We start from the raw sequence: 17961 nt of genomic DNA, 5'->3' as shown, positions 1-17961 counted from the left end.
GGGCTGTTTTGGGTTAGTTAATTAAAAACTATGATAAACTTTGATTTAAAAGTTGTTATTCTGAGAAAATAATTTTTATTATGAACATGAAACTATATCCAAAAATTATGGTTAAACTCAAAGTGGAAGTATGTTTTCTAAAATGGTCATCTAGACGTCGTTCTTTCGACTGAAATGACTACCTTTACAAAAATGACTTGTAACTTATTTTTCCGACTATAAACCTATACTTTTTCTGTTTAGATTCATAAAATAGAGTTCAATATGAAACCATAGCAATTTGATTCACTCAAAACGGATTTAAAATGAAGAAGTTATGGGTAAAACAAGATTGGATAATTTTTCTCATTTTAGCTACGTGAAAATTGGTAACAAATCTATTCCAACCATAACTTAATCAACTTGTATTGTATATTATGTAATCTTGAGATACCATAGACACGTATACAATGTTTTGACCTATCATGTCGACACATCTATATATATTTCGGAACAACCATAGACACTCTAAATGTGAATGTTGGAGTTAGCTATACAGGGTTGAGGTTGATTCCAAAATATATATAGTTTGAGTTGTGATCAATACTTAGATACGTATACACTGGGTCGTGGATTGATTCAAGATAATATTTATCGATTTATTTCTGTACATCTAACTGTGGACAACTAGTTGTAGGTTACTAACGAGGACAGCTGACTTAATAAACTTAAAACATCAAAATATATTAAAAGTGTTGTAAATATATTTTAAACATACTTTGATATATATGTATATATTGTTATAGGTTCGTGAATCAACCAGTGGCCAAGTCTTACTTCCCAACGAAGTAAAAATCTGTGAAAGTGAGTTATAGTCCCACTTTTAAAATCTAATATTTTTGGGATGAGAATACATGCAGGTTTTATAAATGATTTACAAAATAGACACAAGTACGTGAAACTACATTCTATGGTTGAATTATCGAAATCGAATATGCCCCTTTTTATTAAGTCTGGTAATCTAAGAATTAGGGAACAGACACCCTAATTGACGCGAATCCTAAAGATAGATCTATTGGGCCTAACAAACTCCATCCAAAGTACCGGATGCTTTAGTACTTCGAAATTTATATCATATCCGAAGGGTGTCTCGGAATGATGGGGATATTCTTATATATATGCATCTTGTTAATGTCGGTTACCAGGTGTTCACCATATGAATGATTTTTATCTCTATGTATGGGATGTGTATTGAAATATGAAATCTTGTGGTCTATTGTTACGATTTGATACATATAGGTTAAACCTATAACTCACCAACATTTTTGTTGACTTTTAAAGCATGTTTATTCTCAGGTGAATACTAAGAGCTTCCGATGTTGCATACTAAAATAAGGACAAGATTTGGAGTCCATGTTTGTATGATATTGTGTAAAAACTGCATTCAAGAAATTGATTTCGATGTAACATATTTGTATTGTAAACCATTATGTAATGGTCGTGTGTAAACAGGATATTCTAGATTATCATTATTTGATAATCTACGTAAAGCTTTTAAACCTTTATTTATGAAATAAAGGTTATGGTTTGTTTTAAAAATGAATGCAGTCTTTGAAAAACGTCTCATATAGAGGTCAAAACCTCGCAACGAAATCAATTAATATGGAACGTTTTTAATCAATAAGAACGGGACATTTCAGTTGGTATCCGAGCGTTGGTCTTAGAGAACCAGAAAATTTGCATTGGTGTGTCTTATCGAGTTTGTTAGGATGCATTAGTGAGTCTGGACTTCGACCGTGTTTTCTTTAAAAATGATTGCTTAATATTTTTGTTGGAAACTATATATTTTTAACATATGAATATTATGTGATATATTAATCTCTTAACGTGTTTGATATTATGTGATAAATGTCTACCTCTAGAACAAGTCCCATTGACTCACCTAATAATAATGAAGAGTCAAATGTAAATTGGAATGATTCGTGGACTGATTCACAAGTTCCCGAAGAGGAACCGGAAGAAGAGTCGGAACCGAAAGAAGAATCGGAACCGGAAGAAGAATCGGAACCGGAAGAAGAAATAGAACCGGTGGGGGAAATAATAAAACGGTTAAGTAAAAGAGAATCCTCAACCAACCGACCAAGGTTAATTATGGTCAATGGTGTTTCTGCCAAGAAAGCAAAATATTGGGAGGATTACCAATTCTCCGATGAATCGGATTACGACGAGAATTCCGATGATGTTATAGAAATTACCCCAACTGAATTTAAAAAGGCAAAAGAAAATAATAAGGGAAAGGGCATAAAAATAGAGAAATCTAATTCCAACCCCGATGAACTTTATATGTATCGTCAACCCCCGAAGTCCTTAAGTTGTAACAATGACCCGGGAACCTCTAAACCACCAGGTTTTTCTAAACCAATGTGGACAACGACGGCTCGTATTAGGGGACATCATATATCCCTAGAAACTTGGCAAAACGAACCAAAACCGAACAAGAAGAAATGAGCGAGTCGGAATAAGATAGTTGTATTCGTGTGGTGTAATATATGTAATATAGTGTGCTTATGCTTTATGATATATGTAAAAATTGCTTGTATTAATAAGTATTTTTTTTATGAATCTAACTCTTGTCTATTTTACAGTATAAAAACACAAAATGGATAGACAACCCAATATTTTAAGAGACCTACCCGGAGACATGATTGATGAAATCTTGTCTAGAGTCGGTAAGAATTCCTCGGCACAACTATTTAAGGCGAGATCAGTTTGTAAGACATTCGAAGAACGTTCCAAGAATGCCTTGGTTTATAAAAGGCTTTCGTTCGAAAGATGGGGGATATCACATTGGGAAATCCATAAGTTACGATGTGTTTACTTTGACGCATATATTGCGGGGAACCCAAATGCTATTTTACTCAACGGGTTAAGAAATTATTTTGACTCAGTATATCCGAATATAGGACTTAGTGATTTAGAAAAAGCGGCTAACATGCAACATAAAGAAGCATGTTATGCTTACGGGTTAGTAATGTTCACTTCTCACCAAAGTGAGAACAAGAACATCGGGCTACAACTATTAAACAAAACGTTCCCACAAGTGACGGAGTCGGTAATTGGGGTAAGAAATGAGGTTTTTAGGTTATTACGAGACTGTTGGTCATTACGTAACCCTCGTCCCTTTGACGACGTTACAACACGCTATCTTATCAATGGCCATAATAGTTATGTTCCACAAGACCAAGGATGGGAAGTAGTCCTAGTAAAACCAGAATGCATGACTTGTTTATGGACGTATGAATGTCTTTATTGCCTTTGCTGAACGACTTGTGTACTAGCTAGAATTATCTTCACAACTATCTCGTATCAAAGTTATTGTGTGCTATATTTCATGCTTTATGTAAAATAAGCGGTATTGTAAGTTTGTAAAGTATTGTATAAAAGTTTGAACGCGAAATATTATTACAATTAGTTTTTCATATAGAATTGTAGTAGTTGAATTGTATATTAGCTACTAAGTATGAACTTAACGGGTAGGTACTACCCGAATTTAAACTTATAAAACGCTAATATGAAGAAAAAGCTTTTATAAATGAGTTCATATTATGCTACGAAATACTATTAACTACTCTTAATATTCTGTATGATTAACTTGTTCCATTTGACTATTTTGAAGGAAATGGCACCGACTACTCGACACACCGTGAATATGAATGAAGAGGAATTCCGTACTTTTCTAGCTTCAAACATAGCCGCAGTACAGGCTGTGCTACATACCAATAATAACCTTGGATCTGGCAGTACAGGAAATCGTGTAGGATGCACCTACAAAGAATTCACTGCCTGCAAACCTTTGGAATTTGATGGAACCGAAGGATCGATCGGATTGAAACAGTGGACCGAGAAGTTCGAATCGGTGTTTGCCATAAGTAAGTGTACTGAAGAGGACAAAGTGAAGTACGCTACGCATACCTTCACAGGTTTTGCGTTAACATGGTGGAATACCTATCTAGAGCAAGTGGGACAAGATGATGCGTACGCACTACCGTGGTCAGCATTCAAGCACTTGATGAACGAGAAGTACCGTCCCAGAACCGAGGTCAATAAGCTCAAGACAGAACTTAGAGGGTTACGAACCCAAGGATTTGATATTACCACGTACGAAAGACGATTCACAGAATTGTGCCTATTGTGTCCGGGAGCATTCGAAGATGAGGAAGAGAAGATCGACGCGTTTGTGAAAGGATTACCGGAAAGAATCCAAGAAGATATAAGTTCACACGAGCCCGCCTCCATACAACAGGCATGTAGAATGGCTCACGAACTAGTGAACCAGATTGAAGAAAGAATTAAAGAACAGACTGCTGAAGAGGCCAATGTGAAGCAAGTCAAAAGAAAGTGGGAGGAAAACGGTGATAAGAATCACCAATACAACAACAGCAGAAATTACAACAATAATCGCAACAATTATCCCAAAAATCGCAACATCAATCGCAACTACAACAAATGGCCCAACAACAACAACAACAACAACAGCAACTACAACAATCATCCCAACAACAATAATAACCGCAACAACAACAACAATCAAAAGCAGCTATGCCAAAGGTGTCAAAAGTATCACTCGGGGTTCTGCACCAAATTTTGCAACAAGTGTAAAAGAAATGGTCATAGCGCGGCGAAGTGTGAGGTCTACGGACCAGGGGTTAATAGAACGAAAGGAACAAATGGTGTCGGAACGAGTAATGGCGGAGCAAGTAGTGTCAGAGCAAGTTATGCCAATATAGTTTGTTATAAATGTGGAAAACCGGGCCACATTATTAGAAATTGCCCGAACCAGGAGAACACGAATGGACAAGGCCGCGGAAGAGTTTTTAATATTAATGCGGCAGAGGCACAGGAAGACTCGGAGCTTGTTACGGGTACGTTTCTTATAGACAATAAATCTGCTTACGTTTTATTTGATTCGGGTGGGGATAGAAGCTATATGAGTAGAGATTTTTGTGCTAAATTAAGTTGTCCATTGATGCCTTTGGATAGTAAATTTTTACTCGAATTAGCAAATGGTAAATTAATTTCAGCAGATAATATATGTCGGAATCGAGAAATTAAACTGGTTAGCGAAACATTTAAGATTGATTTGATACCAGTAGAGTTAGGGAGTTTTGATGTGATAATCGGTATGGACTGGTTGAAAGAAGTGAAAGAGATATCGTTTGTTACAAAAATGCAATTCGCATTATACGAGAAAAAGGAAAACCCTTAATGGTGTACGAAGAAAAGGGCAACACGAAGCTACATATTATTAGTAATTTGAAGGCATAAAAACTAATAAGAAAAGGTTGCTATGCTGTTCTAGCACACGTCGAGAAAGTACAAACTGAAGAAAAGAGCATCAATGATGTTCCCATTGCAAAAGAATTTCCCGATGTATTTCCGAAAGAATTACCGGGATTACCCCCACAGCGATCCGTTGAATTTCAAATAGATCTTGTACCAGGAGCTGCACTAATAGCTCATGCTCCTTACAGACTCACACCCAGCGAGATGAAAGAACTGCAAAGCCAATTACAAGAACTTTTAGAGCGTGGTTTCATTCGACCAAGCACATCACCGTGGGGAGCTCCTGTTTTGTTTGTCAAGAAGAAAGATGGTACATTCAGGTTGTGTATCGACTACCGAGAGTTGAACAAACTTACCATCAAGAACCTCTACCCACTACCGAGAATCGACGACTTATTTGATCAACTACAAGGCTCGTCTGTTTATTCAAAGATTGACTTACGTTCCGGGTATCATCAAATGCGGGTGAAAGAAGATGATATTCCAAAGACTGCTTTCAGAACACGTTAAGGTCATTACGAGTTTATGGTCATGCCGTTTGGTTTAACTAATGCACCAGCTATGTTCATGGACCTTATGAACCGAGTGTGTGGACCATACCTTGACAAGTTTGTCATTGTTTTCATTGATGACATACTTATTTACTCAAAGAATGACCAAGAACACGGTGAACATTTGAGAAAGGTGTTAGAAGTATTGAGGAAGGAAGAATTGTACGCTAATTTTTCAAAGTGTGCATTTTGGTTGGAAGAAGTTCAATTCCTCGGTCACATAGTGAACAAAGAAGGTATTAAGGTGGATCCGGCAAAGATAGAAACTGTTGAAAAGTGGGAAACCCCGAAAACTACGAAACACATACGCCAGTTTTTAGGACTAGCTGGTTACTACAGAAGGTTCATCCAAGACTTTTCCAGAATAGCAAAACCCTTGACTGCATTAACGCATAAAGGGAAGAAATTTGAATGGAATGATGAACAAGAGAAAGCGTTTCAGTTATTGAAGAAAAAGCTAACTACGGCACCTATATTGTCATTGCCTGAAGGGAATGATGATTTTGTGATTTATTGTGACGCATCAAACCAAGGTCTCGATTGTGTATTAATGCAAAGAACGAAGGTGATTGCTTATGCGTCTAGACAATTGAAGATTCACGAACAAAATTATACGACGCATGATTTGGAATTAGGCGCGGTTGTTTTTGCATTAAAGACTTGGAGGCACTACTTATATGGGGTCAAAAGTATTATATATACCGACCACAAAAGTCTTCAACACATATTTAATCAGAAACAACTGAATATGAGGCAGCGTAGGTGGATTGAATTATTGAATGATTACGACTTTGAGATTCGTTACCACCCGGGGAAGGCAAATGTGGTAGCCGATGCCTTGAGCAGGAAGGACAGAGAACCCATTCGAGTAAAATCTATGAATATAATGATTCATAATAACCTTACTACTCAAATAAAGGAGGCGCAACAAGGAGTTTTAAAAGAGGGAAATTTAAAGGATGAAATACCCAAAGGATCAGAGAAACATCTTAATATTCGGGAAGACGAAATCCGGTATAGGGCTGAAAGGATTTGGGTACCAAAATTTGGAGATATGAGAGAAATGGTACTTAGAGAAGCTCATAAAACCAGATACTCAATACATCCTGGAACGGGGAAGATGTACAAGGATCTCAGGAAATATTTTTGGTGGCCGGATATGAAAGCCGATGTTGCTAAATACTTAGGAGAATGTTTGACGTGTTCTAAGGTCAAAGCTGAGCATCAGAAACCATCAGGTCTACTTCAACAACCCGAAATCCCGGAATGGAAATGGGAAAACATTACCATGGATTTCATCACTAAATTGCCAAGGACTGCAAGCGGTTTTGATACTATTTGAGTAATAGTTGATCGTCTCACCAAATCAGCACATTTCCTGCCAATAAGAGAAGATGACAAGATGGAGAAGTTAGCACGACTGTATTTGAAGGAAGTCGTCTCCAGACATGGAATACCAATCTCTATTATCTCTGATAGGGATGGCAGATTTATTTCAAGATTCTGGCAGACATTACAGCAAGCATTAGGAACTCTTCTAGACATGAGTACTGCCTATCATCCACAAACTGATGGGCAAAGCGAAAGGATGATACAAACGCTTAAAGACATACTACGAGCATGTGTTATTGATTTCAGAAACAGTTGGGATCGACATCTACCATTAGCAGAATTTTCCTACAACAACAGCTACCATTCAAGCATTGAGATGGCGCCGTTTGAAGCACTTTATGGTAGAAAGTGCAGGTCTCCGATTTGTTGGAGTGAAGTGGGGGATAGACAGATTACGGGTCCGGAGATTATACAAGAAACTACCGAGAAGATCATCCAAATTCAACAACGGTTGAAAACCGCCCAAAGTCGACAAAAGAGCTACACTGACATTAAAAGAAAAGATATAGAATTTGAAATTGGAGAGATGGTCATGCTTAAAGTTTCACCTTGGAAAGGTGTTGTTCGATTTGGTAAACGAGGGAAATTAAATCCAAGGTATATTGGACCATTCAAGATTATTGATCGTGTCGGACCAGTAGCTTACCGACTTGAGTTACCTCAACAACTCGCGGCTGTACATAACACTTTCCACGTCTCGAATTTGAAGAAATATTTTGCTAAAGAAGATCTCACTATTCCGTTAGATGAAATCCAAATCAACGAAAAACTCCAATTCATCGAAGAACCCGTCGAAATAATGGATCATGAGGTTAAAAGACTTAAGCAAAACAAGATACCAATTGTTAAGGTTCGATGGAATGCTTGTAGAGGACCCGAGTTCACCTGGGAGCGTGAAGATCAGATGAAGAAGAAATACCCGCATCTATTTCCAGAAGATTCGTCAACACCTTCAACAGCTTAAAATTTCGGGACGAAATTTATTTAACGGGTAGGTACTGTAGTGACCCGAACTTTTCCATGTTTATATATATTAATTGAGATTGATATTTACATGATTAAATGTTTCCAACATGTTAAGCAATCAAACTTGTTAAGACTTGATTAATTGAAATATGTTTCATATAGACAATTGACCACCCAAGTTGACCGGCGATTCACGAACGTTAAAACTTGTAAAAACGACATGACTATATATATATGGATATACATATGGTTAACATGAGATTATGATAAGTAAGTATCTCCATAATTATATTAACAATGAGTTATATACATATAAACAAGACTACTAACTTAAGGATTTCGAAACGAGACATATATGTAATGATTATCGTTGTAACGACATTTAAATGTATATATATCACATTAAGATATATTAATATATCATAATATCATGATAATATAATAATTTAACATCTCATTAGATATAATAAACAATGGGTTAACAACATTAATTGAGATCGTTAACTTAAAGGTTTCAAAACAACACTTACATATAACGACTAACGATGACTTAACGACTCAGTTAAAATGTATATACATGTAGTGTATTTAGATGTATTAAAATACTTTTGGAATACTTCAAGACATATATAAAAACACTCATACTTAACGAAAATGGTTACAGTTACTTTTCCATTCTTTTCTTTCATCAAGAATTCTAGTCGTATTCTTACCCGTATTATACACAGCTTCAAAACGTACTTACTATGAGTATATACCAATAGGAACTAGCATGGGATTCCACTCTTGATTATGTCATGTATGACTAATCAATTTTAACTTCTACCATGAGCTAGTCAACTAACTAGAACTCCTTTTAACCCCACTCACCACTCACCAATTACCACTCATCATTCACTCCATTTCACTTCCAATTCTCTTTCTAATTCTCTCTCAACATACACACACTATTATGAACGTATTTTTCCAGTAGTTAATCATCATCTTCATCAAAAATCACTTCAAGAATCAAGCTATAATCATCATAGGAAGAACACTTCAAGAACACTTCAAAAATCCCTTCAAGTTTACTAATTTACTTCCAAGCTTTCTAATCCATTCCAAGTAATCATCTAAGATCAAGAAACCTTTGTTATATACAGTAGGTTATCTTTCTTATTCAAGGTAATATTCATATTCAAACTTTGATTCAATTTCTATAACTATAAACTATCTTAATTCGAGTAAAAATCTTACTTGAACTTGTTTTTGTGTCATGATCCTACTTCAAGAACTTTCAAGCCATCCAAGATCCTTTGAAGCTAGATCATTTCTTGTCACTTCCAGTAGGTTTACCTACTAAACTTGAGGTAGTAATGATGTTCATAACATCATTCGATTCATATATATAAAACTATCTTATTCGAAGGTTTAAACTCGTAATCACTAGAACATAGTTTAGTTAATTCTAAACTTGTTCGCAAACAAAAGTTAATCCTTCTGACTTGACTTTTAAAATTAACTACACACATTTTCTATATCTATATGATATGCTAACTTAATGATTTAAAACCTGGAAACACAAAAAACACCGTAAAACCGGATTTACGCCATCGTAGTAACACCGCGGGCTGTTTTGGGTTAGTTAATTAAAAACTATGATAAACTTTGATTTAAAAGTTGTTATTCTGAGAAAATGATTTTTATTATGAACATGAAACTATATCCAAAAATTATGGTTAAACTCAAAGTGGAAGTATGTTTTCTAAAATGGTCATCTAGACGTCGTTCTTTCGACTGAAATGACTACCTTTACAAAAATGACTTGTAACTTATTTTTCCAACTATAAACCTATACTTTTTCTGTTTAGATTCATAAAATATAGTTCAATATGAAACCATAGCAATTTGATTCACTCAAAACGGATTTAAAATGAAGAAGTTATAGGTAAAACAAGATTGGATAATTTTTCTCATTTTAGCTACGTGAAAATTGGTAACAAATCTATTCCAACCATAAATTAATCAACTTGTATTGTATATTATGTAATCTTGAGATACCATAGACACGTATACAATGTTTCGACCTATCATGTCGACACATCTATATATATTTCGGAACAACCATAGACACTCTATATTCGAATGTTGGAGTTAGCTATACAGGGTTGAGGTTGATTCCAAAATATATATAGTTTGAGTTGTGATCAATACTGAGATACGTATACACTGGGTCGTGGATTGATTCAAGATAATATTTATCGATTTATTTCTGTACATCTAACTGTGGACAACTAGTTGTAGGTTACTAACGAGGACAGCTGACTTAATAAACTTAAAACATTAACATATATTAAAAGTGTTGTAAATATATTTTAAACATACTTTGATATATATGTATATATTGTTATGGGTTCGTGAATCAACCAGTGGCCAAGTCTTACTTCCCGACGAAGTAAAAATCTGTGAAAGTGAGTTATAGTCCCACTTTTAAAATCTAATATTTTTGGGATGAGAATACATGCAGGTTTTATAAATGATTTACAAAATATACACAAGTACGTGAAACTACATTCTATGGTTGAATTATCGAAATCGAATATGCCCCTTTTTATTAAGTCTGGTAATCTAAGAATTAGGGAACAGACACCCTAATTGACGCGAATCCTAAAGATAGATCTATTGGGCCTAACAAACCCCATCCAAAGTACCAGATGCTTTAGTACTTCGAAATTTATATCATATCCGAAGGGTGTCCCGGAATGATGGGGATATTCTTATATATATGCATCTTGTTAATGTCGGTTACCAGGTGTTCACCATATGAATGATTTTTATCTCTATGTATGGGATGTGCATTGAAATATGAAATCTTGTGGTCTATTGTTACGATTTGATACATATAGATTAAACCTATAACTCACCAACATTTTTGTTGACTTTTAAAGCATGTTTATTCTTAGGTGAATACTAAGAGCTTCCGCTGTTGCATACTAAAATAAGGACAAGATTTGGAGTCCATGTTTGTATGATATTGTGTAAAAACTGCATTCAAGAAACTGATTTCGATGTAACGTATTTGTATTGTAAACCATTATGTAATGGTCGTGTGTAAACAGGATATTTTATATTATCATTATTTGATAATCTACGTAAAGCTTTTAAACCTTTATTTATGAAATAAAGGTTATGGTTTGTTTTAAAAATGAATGCAGTCTTTGAAAAACGTCTCATATAGAGGTTAAAACCTCGCAACGAAATCAATTAATATGGAATGTTTTTAATCAATAAGAACGGGACATTTCATGAAAGGGCTAAGGACTTATTGGGATTAATACACTTGGATGTATGTGGACCCTTTAAGCCCATAACTAGGAATGGTGAAAGATACTTCGTTACCTTCATTGATGACTTCAGTCGTTTCGGATATGTCTACTTGTTAAGACATAAGGACGAAACTTTTGAAGCATTCAAAGAGTATCAAAACGAAGTACAAAATCAACTCAATAAGACAATCAAGGTACTTTGTACCGATAGAGGAGGTGAATACCTAAGCGATTCTTTCCAAGATCATCTTAGAAGTTGTGGGATTATCTCGCAACTCACTCCTCCTGGAACACCCCAACTGAATGGAGTTTCCGAAAGGAAGAACCGAACCCTAATGGATATGGTTCAATCTATGATGGCTAGAAGCTCGTTACCTCTATCATTTTGGGGTTATTGTCTATGCTCCGCGGCTCGTATTTTAAATATGGCCCCAACCAAGAAAGTGGAACGAACTCCTCATGAGATGTGGTTTGGAAAACCTCCATCTCTATCATACTTAAAGGTATGGGGATGTGAAGCTTATCCTAAGCGTTACGTCCCTAATAAGTTAAATGCTCGATCCACGAAGTGTATCTTCATAGGATATCCCAAGGATAATATGGGATATTATTTCTATGATCCTTCCGAGCAGAATGTATTTGTTGCTCGGAAGGCAGAATTCCTTGAAACTAAGTTCTTAATGGAAGGCGAAAGTGAAAGGAAAATAAATCTTGAAGAGATTCAAGATCAAGTAGATGATACACAATTGGTTGACACTAGCACTCAACATGAAAATGTTGAGAATGATCAAATGGATGATCAAAATACACAAGACGTTCGCAGATCTGGTAGGATTAGTAATCCTCCTGAGAGATATGGGTTTCTCATGGATGGTTGCTATGTGGTTGATTTGGATGAACCAGCAAACTACCAAGATGCTTTATCAAGGATTGATAAGGATAAATGGCAGGAAGCCATGAACGCTAAGATGCAATCCATGTATGACAACCAAGTTTGGGAACTTGTTGCACAACCTGCTGGCTCAAGGCTAGTTGATTGTAAATGGCTTTTCAAAATGAAAACTGACATACATGGAAACTTGGATACATATAAATCTAGACTTGTAGCAAAAGGTTTCACTCAAACTCAAGGGGTTGACTATGATGAAACTTTTTCTCCTGTGGCAACGCTAAAGTCTATTAGGATATTATTTGCCATTACTGCTCATTATGATTATGAAATATGGCAAATGGATGTCAAGACCGCTTTCCTAAATGGATATCTTGTGGAAGATGTCTATATGGTTCAGCCTGAAGGTTTTGTTGATCCGAAATATCCTAAAAAGGTTTGCAAGTTAAAGAAGTCAATCTACAGATTGAAACAAGCATTTAGAATGTGGAATCATCGTTTTAGTGAGGAAGTCGAGAAATTTAGCTTCATTAAAAATGGTGATGAAGCTTGTGTATATAAGAAAGCTAGTGGGAGCACTATCATGTTCCTTGTACTATATGTGGATGATATATTGTTATTTGGAAATGATATTCCGGCAATGCAAGGAGTTAAAACTTGGCTAAGTAAATGCTTCTCCATTAAGGATCTTGGAGAAGCAGAATGCGTCTTGGGGATTGGGATCTACAGAAATAGATCCAAGAAACTGATAGATTTGAATCAAAGTACATACATTGAAAAGATCTTAAAAAGGTTCAAGATGGTGAACTCTAAGAAAGGTTTGGTAGCTATTCAAAAGGGAACACTTCTCAGTTCATCTCAGTGCCCCACCACGAAAGATGAACAGGAGAGAGTGAAGAAAGTCCCATATGTGTCTGCCATTGGGTCAATCATGTATGCAATGATATGCACTAGACCGGATGTGTCATGCACTCTTAGCCTGACAAGTAGATACCAGAATAATCCAGGCAACAGTCATTGGATTGCTGTCAAAAGTATATTGAAATACCTTAGGAGGACTAAGAATATGTTTCTAATATATGGGTCTGGTGAGGAGGAACTCACTGTAAAAGGTTACGTGGACGCGAGTTTCCAAACTGATCGCGATGATTCTCGATCACAATCCGGTTATGTCTTCACGTTAAATGGAGGTGCGGTCTCTTGGAAGAGTTCAAAACTGGATGTTGTTGCATTATCCACTACAGAGTCAGAGTACATTGCCGCCTCATTGGCAGCTCAGGAAGCTACATGGATGAAGAAATTCATCGATGACTTAGGAGTAGTCCCTTCCATTCAGGACCCTCTTGAGATCTTTTGTGACAACGAGGGTGCGATTGCTCAAATCAAAGAACCTCGTGCTCACCAAAAGACCCATCACATTGAGCGGAGATTCAACTACATAAGGGATGAAGTTGAAAAGGGAAACATATGTATTCGCAAAGTTCACACAGATCTTAATATAGCGGATCCTCTCACGAAGCTCTTACATGGATCAACACATACAGGACATGTTTGTGCATTAGGGCTTCGATATTCTAGTGATTGGTCATGATCTGTTTTAAGTATTGTAACGGAACGAAATTGTTCAAACTCATTAATATAATTATGGCATTAATTTATTTTGAGTTATGTTCCTATTTTGCATATTTTATCCATGAATAAGTAATTATTCTAAATTCCATAGTCGATCACATTTGTGGGAACAAGTGTGAGGTTTAGACTATTATGAACTTGGATTGGTATACATTCACGGACTGAATGTGGGGCAAGGTTGCTGCCAAGGTTCATAAATATTTGTGGGATACAAATATTGGAAGACCCACTCTCAAGATTCACTAAATGGAGCCTTTGTGGTTGATCACATGTAATCTTGAGTAAAGGCGAATATCATTGTATCCTCTGACCTGAGATACATATTGGGTTCAGATATTTGCCAAGTATTGTGCCTTGATTCTTTCCTTCGCTATTCTGAAAAATGGTAGTTCATAAGGAAGAACTCGGGTATAATACAAGGTGTATATTTAGGACGTATGTATTCAAGATGGAATTTGTCCCTCTTATTCGTTGAGAGTCAGATGTCTAAGGCCTGATAAAGTTAAATCAGAAAGAGAGTGATCACTATGTGTCTCTTGGATTTAACATGACATCTAGGACAAAAGGAAATAATGAAAAGATTCACCTATTCATATTCGAGATGGCAACTCGAAAGGGATGATGTTGTTGAATGGCACAAAGTCATAACATATTGGGGGTGATGGACGGTCGTTAGGTAGTATCCATCACTTGCATTAATTTCGTATGTTTCTCGTGCAAGTGGGAGATTGAAGGTATTTCGTATGCCCAAGAGACATACTAAATTAATGTGGCTAATATTTTTGATCCAAGTCGCGTCATACCCAATAACAAGCTTACCAACACTTTATACGTATTTAATATTAACGATTGGATCGTTAAATAAATACGCGACACTTGAACTTTAGAAAATCGGTTTTCTAATGTTTTATCAGTTGATAATTTTTATCTGGATAATTATATATATATATATATATATATATATATATATATATATATATATATATATATATATATATATATATATGTTAAGAATTTAATTATTTATAGGTTTAAATAATTATGTTGTGTTATGATTTATAAATTGGTTTATAAATATTCAAGTAACTTAATTTAAAAGATGGGATTTATCTTGTTTTATAAAAAATATTCCCTTGATTAAAAAAACCCCTAAGGGTGACGGTTTTTGTGGGAAACAAGGGATCACCCATGCTCAAATTTTGTGACTTTTAAGGCTACACAATTCTTAAGATACATGCCTATTAGTTTACCAAGGTTTTTGACTCAAGTGGTACTTGTAACACACATAAAATTAATAAGAAAAACTGCATTCTTCTCTCTTGTTTTCTGCTGTTTCTGGCCGTGAGGTAGAAGGAGAGAAGGAGAGTTTATTTTGTGAGTTGCAAGCTAAATTTCAAGTGGTAACAAAATCCTAACTAAAGGCTAAGTGTTGGTGTATAGTTTGGGGTATTTCTCCTTGAGGTTTCATCACTTTGGAGCTTGCTTTCATCATCATATTCCAAGCTTGCTGCTGTCCAAATTCAGCACAATATCCACCATTGAAGAGGTATAAACACTCTTCCAATCTTGTTATATTTGTAAGCATGATTCCAATACTTTATATTAATATGGAATTTAACAAAATGGCTTTACATATATACTTGTTCTATTAATGCTTCCGCTCGTATTATCTATCTTAAAATTGGTTTTATGATTGTGTTAACTTCATGAACATGTTGTTTTGAAACTTGTTAAATTCCATCAACATGCATACCATTTCATAATATATCTAAACTTTAAATGACTTGATAACATTCTTGATGAACTCAATGACTCGAATGCAATGTCTTTTGAAATATGTCATGAATGACTCCAAGTAATATCTCTAAGATGAGCAAATGCATAGCGGAAGATTTCTTTCGTACCTGAGAATAAACATGATTTCAAGTGTCAACCAAAAGGTTGGTGAGTTCATAGGTTTATCATAAACAATAAAATTCATCATTTTGATAGACCACAAGATTTAAATACATTACACCTATCTCGTGTACTAAACTATTTTTCATAATGCTTGGCAGAGTAGGTTCGTATCCTTTTCTCTCCGGTAGGTTGCCTCGCGATTTTTAAATAATCATGCACATATCTCGTGCGCAAAACTAATACACATCAATTGGTGGCAATTATCATGTCCACATAATTCAATGGTGGCAATTATCATGTCCACATAATTCAATGGTGGCAATTATCATGTCTACATAATTCAATGGTGGCAATTATCATGTTCACATAATTCAATGATGGCAATTATCATGTCCACATAATTCAATGGTGGCAATTATCATGTCCACCTAATTCAATAATAATCAACAGAACTTTTATCGGTATAATAATTCATTCGAGGAATCTTTTGCTTGTGTCTATCTCGTCAAACATTTATAAAAGCATCTCAGTCCAAAAATATAGATTTCAAAGGCATTTAATAAAGAAGTTGTAAAACAGTTATAAAGCAGCGCATGTATTCTCAGTCTCAAAAATATAAAGAGTAAAAGGGAATCAAATGAACTCACTATACGATATTTTGTAGTAAAAATATGCACACGATTGAACTGAACAATGCAAGGTTAGCCTCGGATTCACGAACCTATATTCAATTATGTATATTAATACATGTAATGGAAATCGAACAAATTTATATCTTATTAGTGATTTTATTTGTTATTTTAAATCATGTGTTTCATTAATAACTTAATTAATTACATTTATTAATATTTATTATGTAAATATTACTATAGTTATTTTACATGTAATAATTATATTTTATATAAATAATATTTGTTGTAATAATAATGATAATACCAATGGTAATATTAGTAATACAAATGATGATAATAATAATAATGATGTTTAAAAATAATAATTTTAATGTTAATATAATAATGATTTTAATAATAATAATAATAATAATAATAATATAATAATAATAATAATAATAATAATAATAATAATAATAATAATAATAATAATAATAATAATAATAATAATAATAATAATAATAATAATAATAATAATAATAATAATAATAATAATAATAATAATAATAATAATAATAATAATAATAATAATAATAATAATAATAATAATAATAATAATAATAATAATAATGGTAATAGTAATACTACCGCAAAGGAGTAGCCCTTAAAAATATTGCACAAGTCCGGGTTTGAACCCGCGACATCCCGCTAACCCGACAACTCCCTTAACCATCCAAGCTAATCCATTTTTCTGATTTATTCCTATATTAATTTCTATATAACCGTATATTCTATTTTCCCTTTTCTTCTTCCTCTACAAACAAAACCCATGAATCATCATCATCTTAATCATAACCTCGCAACATCCTACTATCATGTATTCATCATAATACACCATCATAATCGTAACCCTATCGTTTCATGTATCATCATAATACATCAACTTCATCATAATCATAATCAAATTCATAACATGATAACACTTATCATTCTCCTCATATCATACCATCTCACCCGCTATTCATCTTCATCATTTATAATTTCTCTCAGAATCACGATTATTATTATTTTTGTTTCTTAATCAATCAACTTTATTTATGATTTCTTGTGTCATCATGTAACATCACATAACCACTACATCATTATCGTACTTCCACCATCTTCTATACCATCACCATCTTTCTCGAATTACATCATATTCATCATGTATTGTTTACCATTACCGTCATCAAATAATCATTCTATCATCCTTAATCTATTGTTACAGTATCATCATTCATAGTTGAACCCGAAATCGGTCGATTAATGCATACATGTTGGTAGTGTTTTGTGGGTTTTATATTTTGAGACAGTCCAACTATAGTGACCCGAACTTTTCCATGTTTATATATATT

This window comes from Rutidosis leptorrhynchoides, chromosome 2, assembly GCF_046630445.1.
Source record: "Rutidosis leptorrhynchoides isolate AG116_Rl617_1_P2 chromosome 2, CSIRO_AGI_Rlap_v1, whole genome shotgun sequence".
Lineage (NCBI taxonomy): Eukaryota > Viridiplantae > Streptophyta > Magnoliopsida > Asterales > Asteraceae > Rutidosis > Rutidosis leptorrhynchoides.
The sequence above is the reverse complement of the archived record's forward strand: the minus strand, read 5'-3'. Positions refer to the sequence as shown.